We start from the raw sequence: 12,527 nt of genomic DNA, 5'->3' as shown, positions 1-12,527 counted from the left end.
CAGTTATAGGCATTATGCTCAGAGAGGCTGGGTTAGTTCCCTAAGGTTACACAGGAAGTAAAAACAAAGTCTGGATTTGAACTAAGGTTCAAATCTTAGCCCATGGTTCCTAGAAACCCAGTTCATTTCTCTGTGTGGTCACTAAGGCCTTGCCATAAACCGAGTTGGCAGGCTCAGCTCTGGGTCCTTCCCCTTTTAACTTGGCCCTAGCTGGGGATCTCCACTGAAAAGTCCCGTGCCCAGTAGACAAGTCCCTCTCGACATTCGGCCCTGCTTCTCTCTCCAACCCCACTCCCCTCAGATAGGGGGCTGGGCTTGGAAAGAGCAGCAGACTCTGGCCTTCATCTCACAGAAGCTGGGGTGGAGCACTAATTTCCTATCTGGGAAATACAGGGGCCCTTCTGCCCTCTGCCCCCCCTGAGGCCGATCAGGCGCTGGGGCTCTCCCACAGGCTGGAGAAGCTCCCCTGAGTGCACCCTGGCCCCAGACTGCCCCCCGCTGGCCTGGGAGGAGGTTTGGGACAACAGCACCCACAATTCTCTCCGAGAGGCTGCCTGGAAGACTGGGACTGGGGGCTGGGCTTGGTCCAGTGTCCTCAAAGTTGTAAAGAAACTCTGGGGTCCACTGTCAGCTGCTGGGGATCCCATTGCCCTGGCTCTCAGGCCAGGCATACATTCTGCTTCCCAATTTTAAAGGTCCTGAGAGATACAATTCGTTGAAAACAGCAAATATTTTTTCTCCTCAGCCGGCAGTGGTCAGAATCTACCTCCCCTACTGTCCCAAAGAGCCCTCCCCATTGACCCCTCTCCATCTAGCCTCGAAAAGAACAGCCAGCACACCCTCCCCCACCCCCACTTCCTCCTCCTTTCTTCTGGCTCCCCAGCCACCCTGGGTACCAGAATAGACCACTGACCACCTGCCCTGGGGGCTAGGAGGGGCCACAGCCGGTGCTGCCACTCAGGCTGGGGTAGGGAATGGAAAAGGTGGGGGCGAGGACGGCAGGAGGGCGCTCCGAGGGGGCCCCAGTTCCAGCTGCTTCTCTGTGGAGTGCAACGGGTTCCCCACCAACTCTGGACAGGCAACCTGTGCCCCCTACTTGCCAGCCGGACAAGCTGGAATCGCTAGAAGCTGTCTCAGCTCAGGCGGTCTCCGCCCCTGCCCGCCCCCCACCCCCACCCCCGTCCCCCCCGCCCCACCTCCCGCTCCCCCTCTGTCCCCCCCCACCCTCCCCCGCCCCCCCCCCACCCCGATCTCTGGCCCCATCTCTGGTCTCAGCTCGCCTCCTCTCCCCTCCAGGTCACTCCTCTTTCTCTCCCCGCCTCCTCGACCTCTAGGTCTGTGTCCACATCTCCCAGGGGCTCAGCCCGCCAACTCCCTCTCGGGTTGTCCGGGTCTCTGCCCCTCCCCTCCCCCAGCTCCATCAAAGTGAGAAGGCCCTGGCTTGGTGATCCCACATTCCAGCCTTACTGGGGTCAAGAGGGCTTCCGGCCCGATGTGGGATCCCTGCCCCCACCCCGATCTCCCGGCAGGCTCTCCTGGTCGTCCCCCCGCAGGCCCTTTGCAGCTCCCTTCTCTGACACCTCCCCCAGCCCCAAGCCCAATTTAGCTCCTTTAATCTTCGCTGTAATCCAATCCGACCGTTTCCTGAGCACACGCCGCACTTCCCAAACTGTTAGTCCCTGGAGAGGGGTGGGGTGGGGGCAGGGCGGCTCGGCTCGTCCCTGCACCGGAGCACCCCCGTCCTGGCCCCATCCCAGGCACTCCTGCTGTACCCCTCTTCTTTTCCCCAGCCTTAGGAGGCCCCAGGGAGCTCTGGCTGTGCAAGCCTCGCCATCTGGCCTCCGTAGCCCAGGCCTGAGAAGATCCCGACTGCTGACCGCCTATTTCCCTAGCTAGTCGGAGCTGTCGCTTGGTGCTAATTCCCTCCGCCTGAAACACCCTCCCCTCCACAGCGCACTTCCTGGGAAACTCTTACCCTCTCCTCTCTCAAGGGCCAGCTCCAGCCTGGTTTCCCAAATTCATTCCGGAGACTGCCTGGGCCGCTGATCCCAGGTCTGGCTGAAACCAGCCATGAGGCCATGGGCAGGTTGCTTCCCTCTCCAAGTCTCCATTTCGTCATCTGTAAATGGGGATCATAATAGTGCATTCCTCACAGAGTGGCTATGAGTTACCTGACACAAGGTGGTTAGAACAGTTCCCAGTGAATGCTAAGTGCTGTTTAAGTGTTTGATGAAACTATCTTTAACTGCCTTGTATTACAATGATTTCATTTCCTCCAAGTTAAGACATCATATAAATTGTGAAACACTTCATTTATTCAATAACATCATTTCCAGCGGGGAAAAAAGGAACAATACCATGTAAAATGTACAAAGTATCTGTAAGCCATCTTCCAACTTCATGTATGTGTAAATTGTTCAGTGACAGTATTTGTGTAGCAGACTCTGCTTCTGTCCAGTCTCCTTTTCAGCTTCATGTATATTCATTGTTTATGATGGGTGTCCAAGGGCTTGGGTTCAAGTTCTTATTCCCAAATTGCATTTAGCTAGGGGAGTTTGGAGAAGGCAATGGCACCCCACTCCAGTACTCTTGCCTGGCAAATCCCATGGGCGGAGGACCCTGGTGGGCTGCAGTCCATGGTGTCACTAAGAGTCGGACACGGCTGAGTGACTTCACTTTTACTTTTCACTCTCATGCATTGGACAAGGAAATGGCAACCCTCTCCAGTGTTTTTGCCTGGAGAATCCCAGGGACAGGGGAGCCTGGTGGGCTGCCGTCTCTGGGGTCACACAGAGTCGGACACGACTGAAGCGACTTAGCAGCAGCAGCAGCAGCAGGGGAGTTTAGGTAAATTTTTTGGCTCCTTTAAGCCTCAATTTTTCCTAAATAGCTAATTAGCCATAATCGTAGTGAATATTAAACGAGATGCTATATGTTTAAGGCGTTGAGGCCCTCACTGGATATTCAGCCAGGAGAGCTATCATGATTGTGATAATTTTAAAACGTTTGTTGAATTTGGGCTCTCTAAAGACTTGAGGCGGACAACTGCTATTTCAAGGTTGAAGTGCCCTCCAGTGGCTGTGTGGAAAAACTGCAGGCTTCCGGTGTGCTTCGGGGGTCCTTCCTTTGCTGGTCCAGGAACTAACTCAAGCCAGCCCTACCTCCGGATCAGGCTTATTCAGCCCTCCCCGGCTTCTTCACGTTATCTTTCCTTTTACAGAGGCCTTAAGAGACTAGGAGCAGAGCTTTATCCCAGGAAGGTTACAGCCTCGACAGACACTGTCTCCAGACAGTCGCCAAGCTTGGGGGCCCAAGGCCCTGTGACAGGGAGATAGGGTGATGGAGAGCATCCAATCTTCTTTGACCTGGGCATGTGGGATCTGGCCTGAGACCCCTCATGCTGCCCACATCCCAGACTCTAACGGAGAACAGTGTACCTCTTCCAGCTATCTACTTCTGTGCTGTGACAGATGAGTGTTTTGTTTTATCTTTCCTTCCTCCCTCCCCCTCTCCCCACTCCCCACCTTCTTTTCTTCCTTCCTTCCTCCATCCATCGATATTTATTGAACACTGGCTGTGTAGCAAGCCCCACAATCTTAACAGAGACACAAACACAGCCACCAAGAGTTGTGCAAGTGTCCCAGACACCACACACAGAGTTAATCCTTGCATATGAGTGTTTATGGCTTCTCCGTGTGGCTGAGTGGGAGGGAAGACACAGGAACATCAGATCCAGGCTGCCTGATTTCCTCTAATGAAATGTGTCCACAGGGGAAGCTTTGTCTGGCCAGATTTGAGGGCTAACTTCCTTCTCCCAGGCCACACTGCTTCCCATAGCAAACGCTGACCACACTTCCAGCTCCATCAGCATGGGGATACCCGAGCTCCCTTACCTTCCCCCACCACTGCCCTTTTCCCCAGGGCTGGGAGTCAGCCAATACTTAGCATCTAAGCACAGCTCACAAGCCAGCTCCCCATTGTCCAGGATGGAGAGGAAGGAGCCTTCTGGAGTCACTGGGTCGGAGGGTGGCTGGAGGTACAACGATGTTTTTGGAAGATGTCAGGAACGGAAGGAAGGGAGGGCTCAGTGATGCGTGCGTTGTTCGTGGGCCTCTGTAGCCTCCTCGAGCTGCCCTCCTCCCTCCTTCATGATCCCACACCCGTCCTCAGTGTCCTGTTGCTTGCTCCTTATTGTTGCATTTCCTCAGAATTCTTCTCAAATCTAGTAGCACAGGGCACTGGTCCCTCACTGGGTCCCCTCAACTCCTAGACCAGTGCCGTCCACAGAAATGTAACGGGAGCCTCACGCATCATTTCAAATGTTCTAGTATCCACACCTTAAAATAGTAAAAGAAACCAGTGAGGTTAATTTTGATCATATATTTAACCAAATGTATCCAAAACATTGGGCTTCCCAGATGGTGTAGTGGTAAAGAATCTACCTGCCAGTGCAGGAGGTGCAGGTTGGATCCCTGGGTCAGGAAGATCCCCTGGAGGAGGAAATGGCAATCCATCCCAATATTCTTGCCTGGAAAATTCCATAAACAGAGGAGTCTGGCAGGCTACAGTCCATGGGGTCACAAAGAGTCAGACGCAACTAAGCATCACATACACCCAAAACATTATTTCAAGCATGTAAGCAGTGGTCAAAATTGATATATATTTTGTCATAATCCAATGTATACATTATTTTACACGTATGAAAGTGAAAAGTGAAGGTGAAGTCGCTCAGTCGTGTCTGACTCTTTGCAATCCCAGGAACTGTAGCCCACCAGGCTCCTCCATCCATGGAGTTTTCTAGGCAAGGGTACTGGAGTGGGTTGCCATTATAGCACCTCTCCATTCGGACTGGCCACATTTCAAGATGCTCAGGTGGGTGGTGGCTAGCGTGTTGCAGCTCTAGAGCCTGCATCCACTTCTTGGCATACACTCTTTCACTCGGTGTGGCTCATCATCTCATTTCCATGTGTCGCGTCTCCCCAGCGAGATTCGAAGCCTCTGCTCTGGGTCAGAATCCTCACTTTTTCACCCCTGTATCTCCCGTGGCTCCTTAAAGCTGTGTGCCACACTCGAGAGGCCCTGCAAGCATGTTTGTTGATGGGAGTGAGCGCTGGGAATTGATTTTTGTGGTTTCGTTATGGCTGTAAATGGTGTATTATAGATTGCCTCTATAGATGCACCCTGCTGCAATATTAGCAGAAACAAGCAGCCTGGTTGTCAGCACAGACGGGGGCCTGGGGCAGATGGGGCTCGCCGACTCAGGCAGGGGAAATCCTGCCAGACCACATACCATTTTTCTGTCTTCAGGGCTTGTCGTTGCCACCGTGTGTGCTCCTCCCTACAATCCCATCTCCCTTAGATCTCAGAGCCCTTGTCAGGGAACATTACACAAAGGATGTGTCTCCAGCATCCTCCCAGCGGGCTGGGAGCTCCTCTGGGCAGGAAACGAATTTTATTCAGATGGACAAGAGCCTGACCTGCAACAGATGCCACAGAACATGCTTGTCGAGTGAATAAATGAATGGATGGCTGGAGCCAGCCAAACCTCTCATTCACATACTCTTGTACCCAGAAAAATCTTTGAGTGCTTACTATGTGTCAGTAGATACTAAGGACTCAGCCTGAACAAAGTGGATGTGGGCTGTGCCCTCTTGGAGCTCACATTCTGCAGGTAGGGGGGTTGGATATGGACCTATAGAGCCCCGTGGAATACAGGACAGACTCCCCCAGGTCAAGGGTTATCCTTTAGACCCTGGGCCACAGTAGGCTACCCCCCTGAAGCCCGGGTGCTGTGAGGCCCTTACTATTTCAGATTGCATTGATGATGTCATAATAGGCCCTGTGGGATGGACCGAGGACCCTGCAGGTTGGAGCAGAGGAGCCAAGGCAGGAGAAGGAGCTGGTGGTGTCCATTCAATCTCCGATAGACCTAGCTTCAGCTCTGGAGGAGGCAGCAGGTGACCATGGCACTCAGCCTCTCTGCCACGTCCATTCCCAACAACTGGCTCCCAGGCTACCCTGAGGTAACCAGGCCTGTGTGCTAAGGCTGTCTTGGTGGGAGCACCCCAGCCAGTGCAGAGCGCCAAGCTGTGAGCCATGTATTGCCCCAGGGGATAAAAAGATGACCAGGACTTTGGGCAGGGACCCTCAAGTTGCTGACACACTAGTCTTGAGCAAGTGACTTGCCAGAACATAATCACTGTCCTCTTGGCTAACTTGGGCACAGCAGTGAGCTAAGTGGTGATGAAAATAACTCCAGTCCAGTGGTTAGGACTCAGCGCTTTCACTGCTGAGAGTGTGGGTTCAATCCCTGGTTGGGAAACTAAGGTCCCAAAAGCCTCATAGCATGGCCAGAGAAAATGGAAATAACTCCATACAGCCCAATCTGGTTCCCTGGCTTCTCCTGTGTCATCCCTGAGCATTGCACTGTGCTCAAGGGCTGCCCTTGACACTCTTGGTTTGGAGAATCTAGTGTTTCTCAGAATGTCTAAAGATAGAATTATTTGCAGCATGGTTAAAAATGCACATTACCGGGCCTTCGTGTAAATCTTCCAAAGCAGAATTTTCAAGGGTAGGGCTCATGAATCTGTATTTTAAAAAACACTCTCAGTAATTCTTACCTTAAGCACTGTCCTAGGGTGGAAATGCCTACCAGAGTTCCCAAGTCCCATATCTGACTGACCAGGGTTGGCTAGTTTCTCTGTCCAGAGATTGGTGTCGGCTTTTGATATTGTATTACTGATGAAAAGCCATGATTTAGAGGCTACTGGAGGCCAGCCGTCACTTGGAAGGAATCAGCGGCCACTGAGAACAGAATTCTCTATCTTTTCGACTCATCTATAAAATGCTTACCTGAGCAGACACTGTTTAAAGGCCATTAAAATACCAGACACAGAATAAGCCAGTCTCTGGGACTTTATAGACATATTTACTCAAACCCAAGTGCTTGCAAGAGTAAATAATAGGGAAGCAAAATGAGCAGCACCCCTAGAAATACGAACTGAAAGTAAACAGCCCTGTTCACTAAAATAAACAGGACAAATCCTGCAAGGATTAAATGACCTCCAGTCAGAGAGGCTCAGAGCCAGCAACGCTCACTCCATCTTGGCTCTTAGAAGAAGGGGAGCTAAGGGCCTGTCCCCTCCACCTGGGGGCATCAGGTGGGGCAGTGGGGGGCAGGGAGGGACATTAGGAGGTCAGGGTCAGGTCTCCAAGGGCAGACGGTAGTCTTGGGGGTGTGAGTGCTTCCCAGAACTCCCTGGCAGCCTGCCACAGGGCCTGAAACCTCCAAGATTAAAGGCCTCTGGTAAAATGTACATTTTCTGGAGGTATAGCACCTCAAGTCACTACTATTTGTGGTTTATTTGTTAATTTCCCAGATATTTGTTTAGCAATTACAGGCCCTGTGCCAGGCCCTGTGCCAGTCACTAAACATATCAAGGTGAGTAAGGCATAAACCTGCTCTCAAGTTGCTCACAGTTTAGTATGAGAGATAAGACTGAGGAAATAATAATAACACAAGAGAAGACTCTACACATGGACATCACCAGATGGTCAACACCAAAATCAGATTGATTATATTCTTTGCAGCCAAAGATGGAGAAGCTCTATACAGTCAACAAAAACAAGACCAGGAGCTAACTGTGGCTCAGATCATGAACTCCTTATTACCAAATTCAGACTGAAATTGAAGAAAGTAGGGAAAACCACTAGACCATTCAGGTATGACCTAAGTCAAATCCCTTATGATTATACAGTGGAAGTGAGAAATAGATTTAAGGGCCTAGATCTGATAGATAGAGTGCCTGATGAACTATGGAATGAGGTTCGTGACATTGTACAGGAGACAGGGATCAAGACCATCCCCATGGAAAAGAAATGCAAAAAAGCAAAATGGCTGTCTGGGGAGGCCTTACAAATAGCTGCGAAAAAAACAGAAGCGAAAAGCAAAGGAGAAAAGGAAAGATATAAGCATCTGAATGCAGAGTTCCAAAGAATAGCAAGAAGAGATAAGAAAGCCTTCTTCAGCGGTCAATGCAAAGAAATAGAGGAAAACAACAGAGTGGGAAAGACTAGAGATCTCTTCAAGAAAATTGGAGATACCAAGGGAACATTTCATGCAAAGATGGGCTCGATAAAGGACAGAAATGGTCTGGACCTAACAGAAGCAGAAGATATTAAGAAGAGGTATTAAGAGGTATTAAGAATACACAGAAGAACTGTACGAAAAAGATCTTCATGACCCAGATAATCACAATGGTGTGATCACTCACCTAGAGCCAGACATTCTGGAATGTGAAGTCAAGTGGGCCTTAGAAAGCATCACTACCAACAAAGCTAGTAGAGGTGATGGAATTCCAGCTGAGCTATTTCAAATCCTGAAAGATGATGCTGTTAAAGTGCTGCACTCAATATGCCAGCAAGTTTGGAAAACTCAGCAGTGGCCACAGGACTGGAAAAGGTCAGTTTTCATTCCAATTCCAAAGAAAGGCAATGCCAAAGAATGCTCAAATGACCGTGCAATTACACTCATCTCACATGCTAGTAAAGTAATGCTCAAAATTCTCCAAGCCAGGCTTCAGCAATATGTGAACCGTGAACTTCCTGATGTTCAACCTGGTTTTAGAAAAGGCAGAGGAACCAGAGATCAAATTGCCAACATCCGCTGGATCATGGAAAAAGCAAGAGAGTTCCAGAAAAACATCTATTTCTGCTTTATTGACTATGCCAAAGCCTTTGACTGTGTGGACCGCAATAAACTGTGGAAAACTCTGAGAGAGATGGGAATACCAGAGCACCTAACCTGCCTCTTGAGAAATCTGTATGCAGGTCAGGAAGCAACAGTTAGAACTGGACATGGAACAACAGACTGGTTCCAAATAGGAAAAGGAGTATGTCAAGGCTGTATATTGTCACCCTGCTTATTTAACTTCTATGCAGAGTACATCATGAGAAACGCTGGACTGGAAGAAACACAAGCTGGAATCAAGATTGCCGGGAGAAATATCAATAACCTCAGATATGCAGATGACACCACCCTTACGACAGAAAGTGAACTGCAGATGGTGACTGCAGCCATGAAATTAAAAGACGCTTACTCCTTGGAAGAAAAGTTATGAGCAACCTCGATAATATATTCAAAAGCAGAGACATTACTTTGCCGACTAAGGTTCATCTAGTCAAGGCTATGGTTTTTCCTGTGGTCATGTATGGATGTGAGAGTTGGACTGTGAAGAAGGCTGAGCGCCGAAGAATTGATGCTTTTGAACTGTGGTGTTGGAGAAGACTCTGGAGAGTCCCTTGGACTGCAAGGAGATCCAACCAGTCCATTCTGAAGGAGATCAACCCTGGGATTTCTTTGGAAGGAATGATGCTAAAGCTGAAGCTCCAGTACTTTGGCCACCTCATGCGAAGAGTTGATTCATTGGAGAAGACTCTGATGCTGGGAGGGATTGGGGACAGGAGGAGAAGGGGACGACCAAGGATGAGATGGCTGGATGGCATCACAGACTCGATGGACATGAGTCTGAGTGAACTCCGGGAGATGGTGATGGACAGGGAGGCCTGGCATGCTGCGATTCATGGGGTCGCAAAGGGTCGGACACGACTGAGCGACTGAACTGAACTGATGTACCCTTCACCAGATATCCCCCAGTGGTTCCATGTTACACGACCACAATACAATACCACAGCCAGGCCAGTGATGTTGGTGAAGTGTGTGTGTATAGTTCTCTGTCATGTCATCCAAGATTACCAGATATACCAAATACAAATACAGGACACTCAGTTCAAAATCTGTTTTTGATGTAAGTATGAAAGTGCAAGTGTTAGTTGCTCGATTGTGTCCGACTCTTTGTGACCCTGTGGACTGTAGCCCACCAGGCTCCTCTGTCCATGGAATTTTCCGGGCAAGTATACTGGAGTGGGTTGCCATGCCCTCCTCCAGGGGATCTTCCCAACCCAGGGATGAACCCAGCTCTCCTGAATTGCAGGCAGATTCTTTACCGTCTGAGCCACCAGGGAATCCCATGCACTATTTGGGACACACTTAGATTAACATGGAGAATGGAAATGGCAATCCATTCTAGTACTATTGCCTGGAAAATCCCATGGACCGAGGAGCTTGGTAGGCTACAGTCCATGGGGTCGCAAAGAGTCAGACAACACTGAGCAACTTCATTTCACTTCACTTCACTTCACTTAGATTAAGAAGTTATCCTTTGTTTATCTGGAATTCAAACTCCACTGGGTGTCCTGTATTTCAACAGGTATCTCTCTAACTTTATCACATGTGTAATCATAGAACCACTATCATCATCAAGGTGTGGAACCATTCCACTCCCATCAAGTTGTTCCCTGTGGGGCGCTTTGAGAGTCACACCCATCCCTTTCTCCACCTTCCCTGGCCCTTGGCAACCACTCCTCTGTTCTCCGAGTCTATAATTTTGCCATTTTCTTTGCTTAGCGTAATGCCTGTGAGATCCATCCAAGCTGCTGTGGTTAGCAGTAGTTTGTTTCTTTTTATTGCTGGGGATTATTCTATGAGGACCATTTCTTGTTATGACTTCTTGGCTGCGCTGGGTCTTAGTTGCCGGTTGTGGGGTGGGCAGGCTTACTCTAGTTGTGGCCCAAGGCCTTCTCCTTGTGGTGGGTTGAGAGGCACTGCTCACAGATAATAAAAATTTTATTCCCCAACAGTCCAGTGGTTAAGGGGCTTTCCAGGTGGTGCAGTTAGTAAAGAATCCACCAGCCATTGCAGGAGATGCAAAAGACGATCCCTGGGTCAGGAAGATTCCCTGGAGAAGGGAATGGCTACCCACTCCAGTATCTTTGCCTGGGAAATCCCATGGACAGAGGAGCCTGGCGGGCTATAGTTCATGTGGTCAAAAAAGTGTTGAACACAACCGAGCGACTGAATAACAACAGTAATTAGAAGACGGCGGAATATTTTCTCACATGGCTATATAATAATTTTGCCAGTCATTTGTAGTTGGACACTTAAGTTGTTTCAGTTGTTCACTATTCTAAATGACACTACACTGAAAAAGCAGTTTACATCTGAGTTTGTGTACCTCCATTTCAATCCTGAAGATAAGTGTTAAGAATTGAGTTGCTGTATCACAGGATAGAGTCCCTGATGGCTTAGACAGTAAAGAATCTGCCCAAAATGCAGGAGGCCTGGGTTAGATCCCCGGGTCAGGATGATCCCCTGGAGAAGGGCATGGCAACCCACACCAGTATTCTTGCCTGGAGAATTCCATGGACAGAGGAGCCTGGCAGGCTACAGCCCCCGGGGTTGAAGAGAGTCAGACATGACTGAGCATGCACACAATTATCAATATCCAGTGGTTAAGACTCCACACTTTCACTCCTGGCACCCGGGTTCAATCCTTGGTCAGGGAACTAAGATCCCACAAGCCACATAGTACAGAGAAAAAAAAGAAAATTAATTCACCTAATATATATTCATTTTTAATCTACTATGTGCCAGGTACAGACATGAGGCATGGGGAGCTGGCTGAGTCAGTCAGGGTTTTCACCAGGCAACTAGGCAAACTTAGAGTGAGCCAAGGACTGGAGGCGTGTGCAAGGGAGTGATTACAATGATGGAGCAGATGAGTTGTACCGAGTTGGAGGGGAGTGAAGAGGAGGGGAGTGAGGAACAGGGAAGAGGTAGGACCAATAGTTTTTAGCTCCTGTGCGGGTGAGGAATTAACAGAATTGAGTACATTTTTCTGAAGGTTTTCCTGTCTCATTCCCAATTTATTTTTTGTTTAAAATATCAGTATCAAAAGACAACAATTTCCATATCAGAGCGTAATACTTTAAGGGGGGCATTTTTTATTTTTAAAAGTATTTATTGATTTATTGCACTGTGCCAGGTCTTAGTTGCACCGTGTGGAATCGTCAGTCTTTCTTGCGACATGCAGGATCTGTAGCTGGGACCTGGGAACTCTTAATTGTGATATGTGAGATCTAGTTCCTTGATCAAGGGTCAAATCTAGGCCCTCTGCATTGAGAGTGCAGAGTCTTGGCCACTGGATCACCAGGGAAGCCTCAAGTGGGGCTTTTTTAAACTGAAAGCTGTAGGGTTAAACCCTAACCAACAAATGCTTACCAACTCAATCACGGTGCAGAAGACAACAAAAATTTAGTCACAGAAAGTACTCAAAGATTATTTTGCCACCTGTTACTTTTTAGTTTCAGTTTTAGTTTTTTTAAAAAAACTTTTTCTTATTTACTTTGTAAAAGCTTTACTATGTACACACATAGAAAAAAATTCGAAAACTGCCCAAGGATTTATAGGAATCCTTTTCATAGGATTAAGGAAGTTTCCCTCTACCCTCAACTCTCAGCTATCACTTTTCTCCTTCCCAGAGTCAGTTACCTTTTTTTTGTGTTTCCTGACATGTCTCAAACATATAAGAATATGTAGTCATATATTTATACACATGAATGACAGCATACCATAACTGCTATTCTGCACTACTTGTTTTTTCACTTAATAATATATTTTGGAAATTGTA

Source organism: Ovis aries, chromosome 2 (assembly GCF_016772045.2).
Source record: "Ovis aries strain OAR_USU_Benz2616 breed Rambouillet chromosome 2, ARS-UI_Ramb_v3.0, whole genome shotgun sequence".
NCBI classification, from domain to species: Eukaryota; Metazoa; Chordata; class Mammalia; order Artiodactyla; family Bovidae; genus Ovis; species Ovis aries.
The sequence above is the reverse complement of the archived record's forward strand: the minus strand, read 5'-3'. Positions refer to the sequence as shown.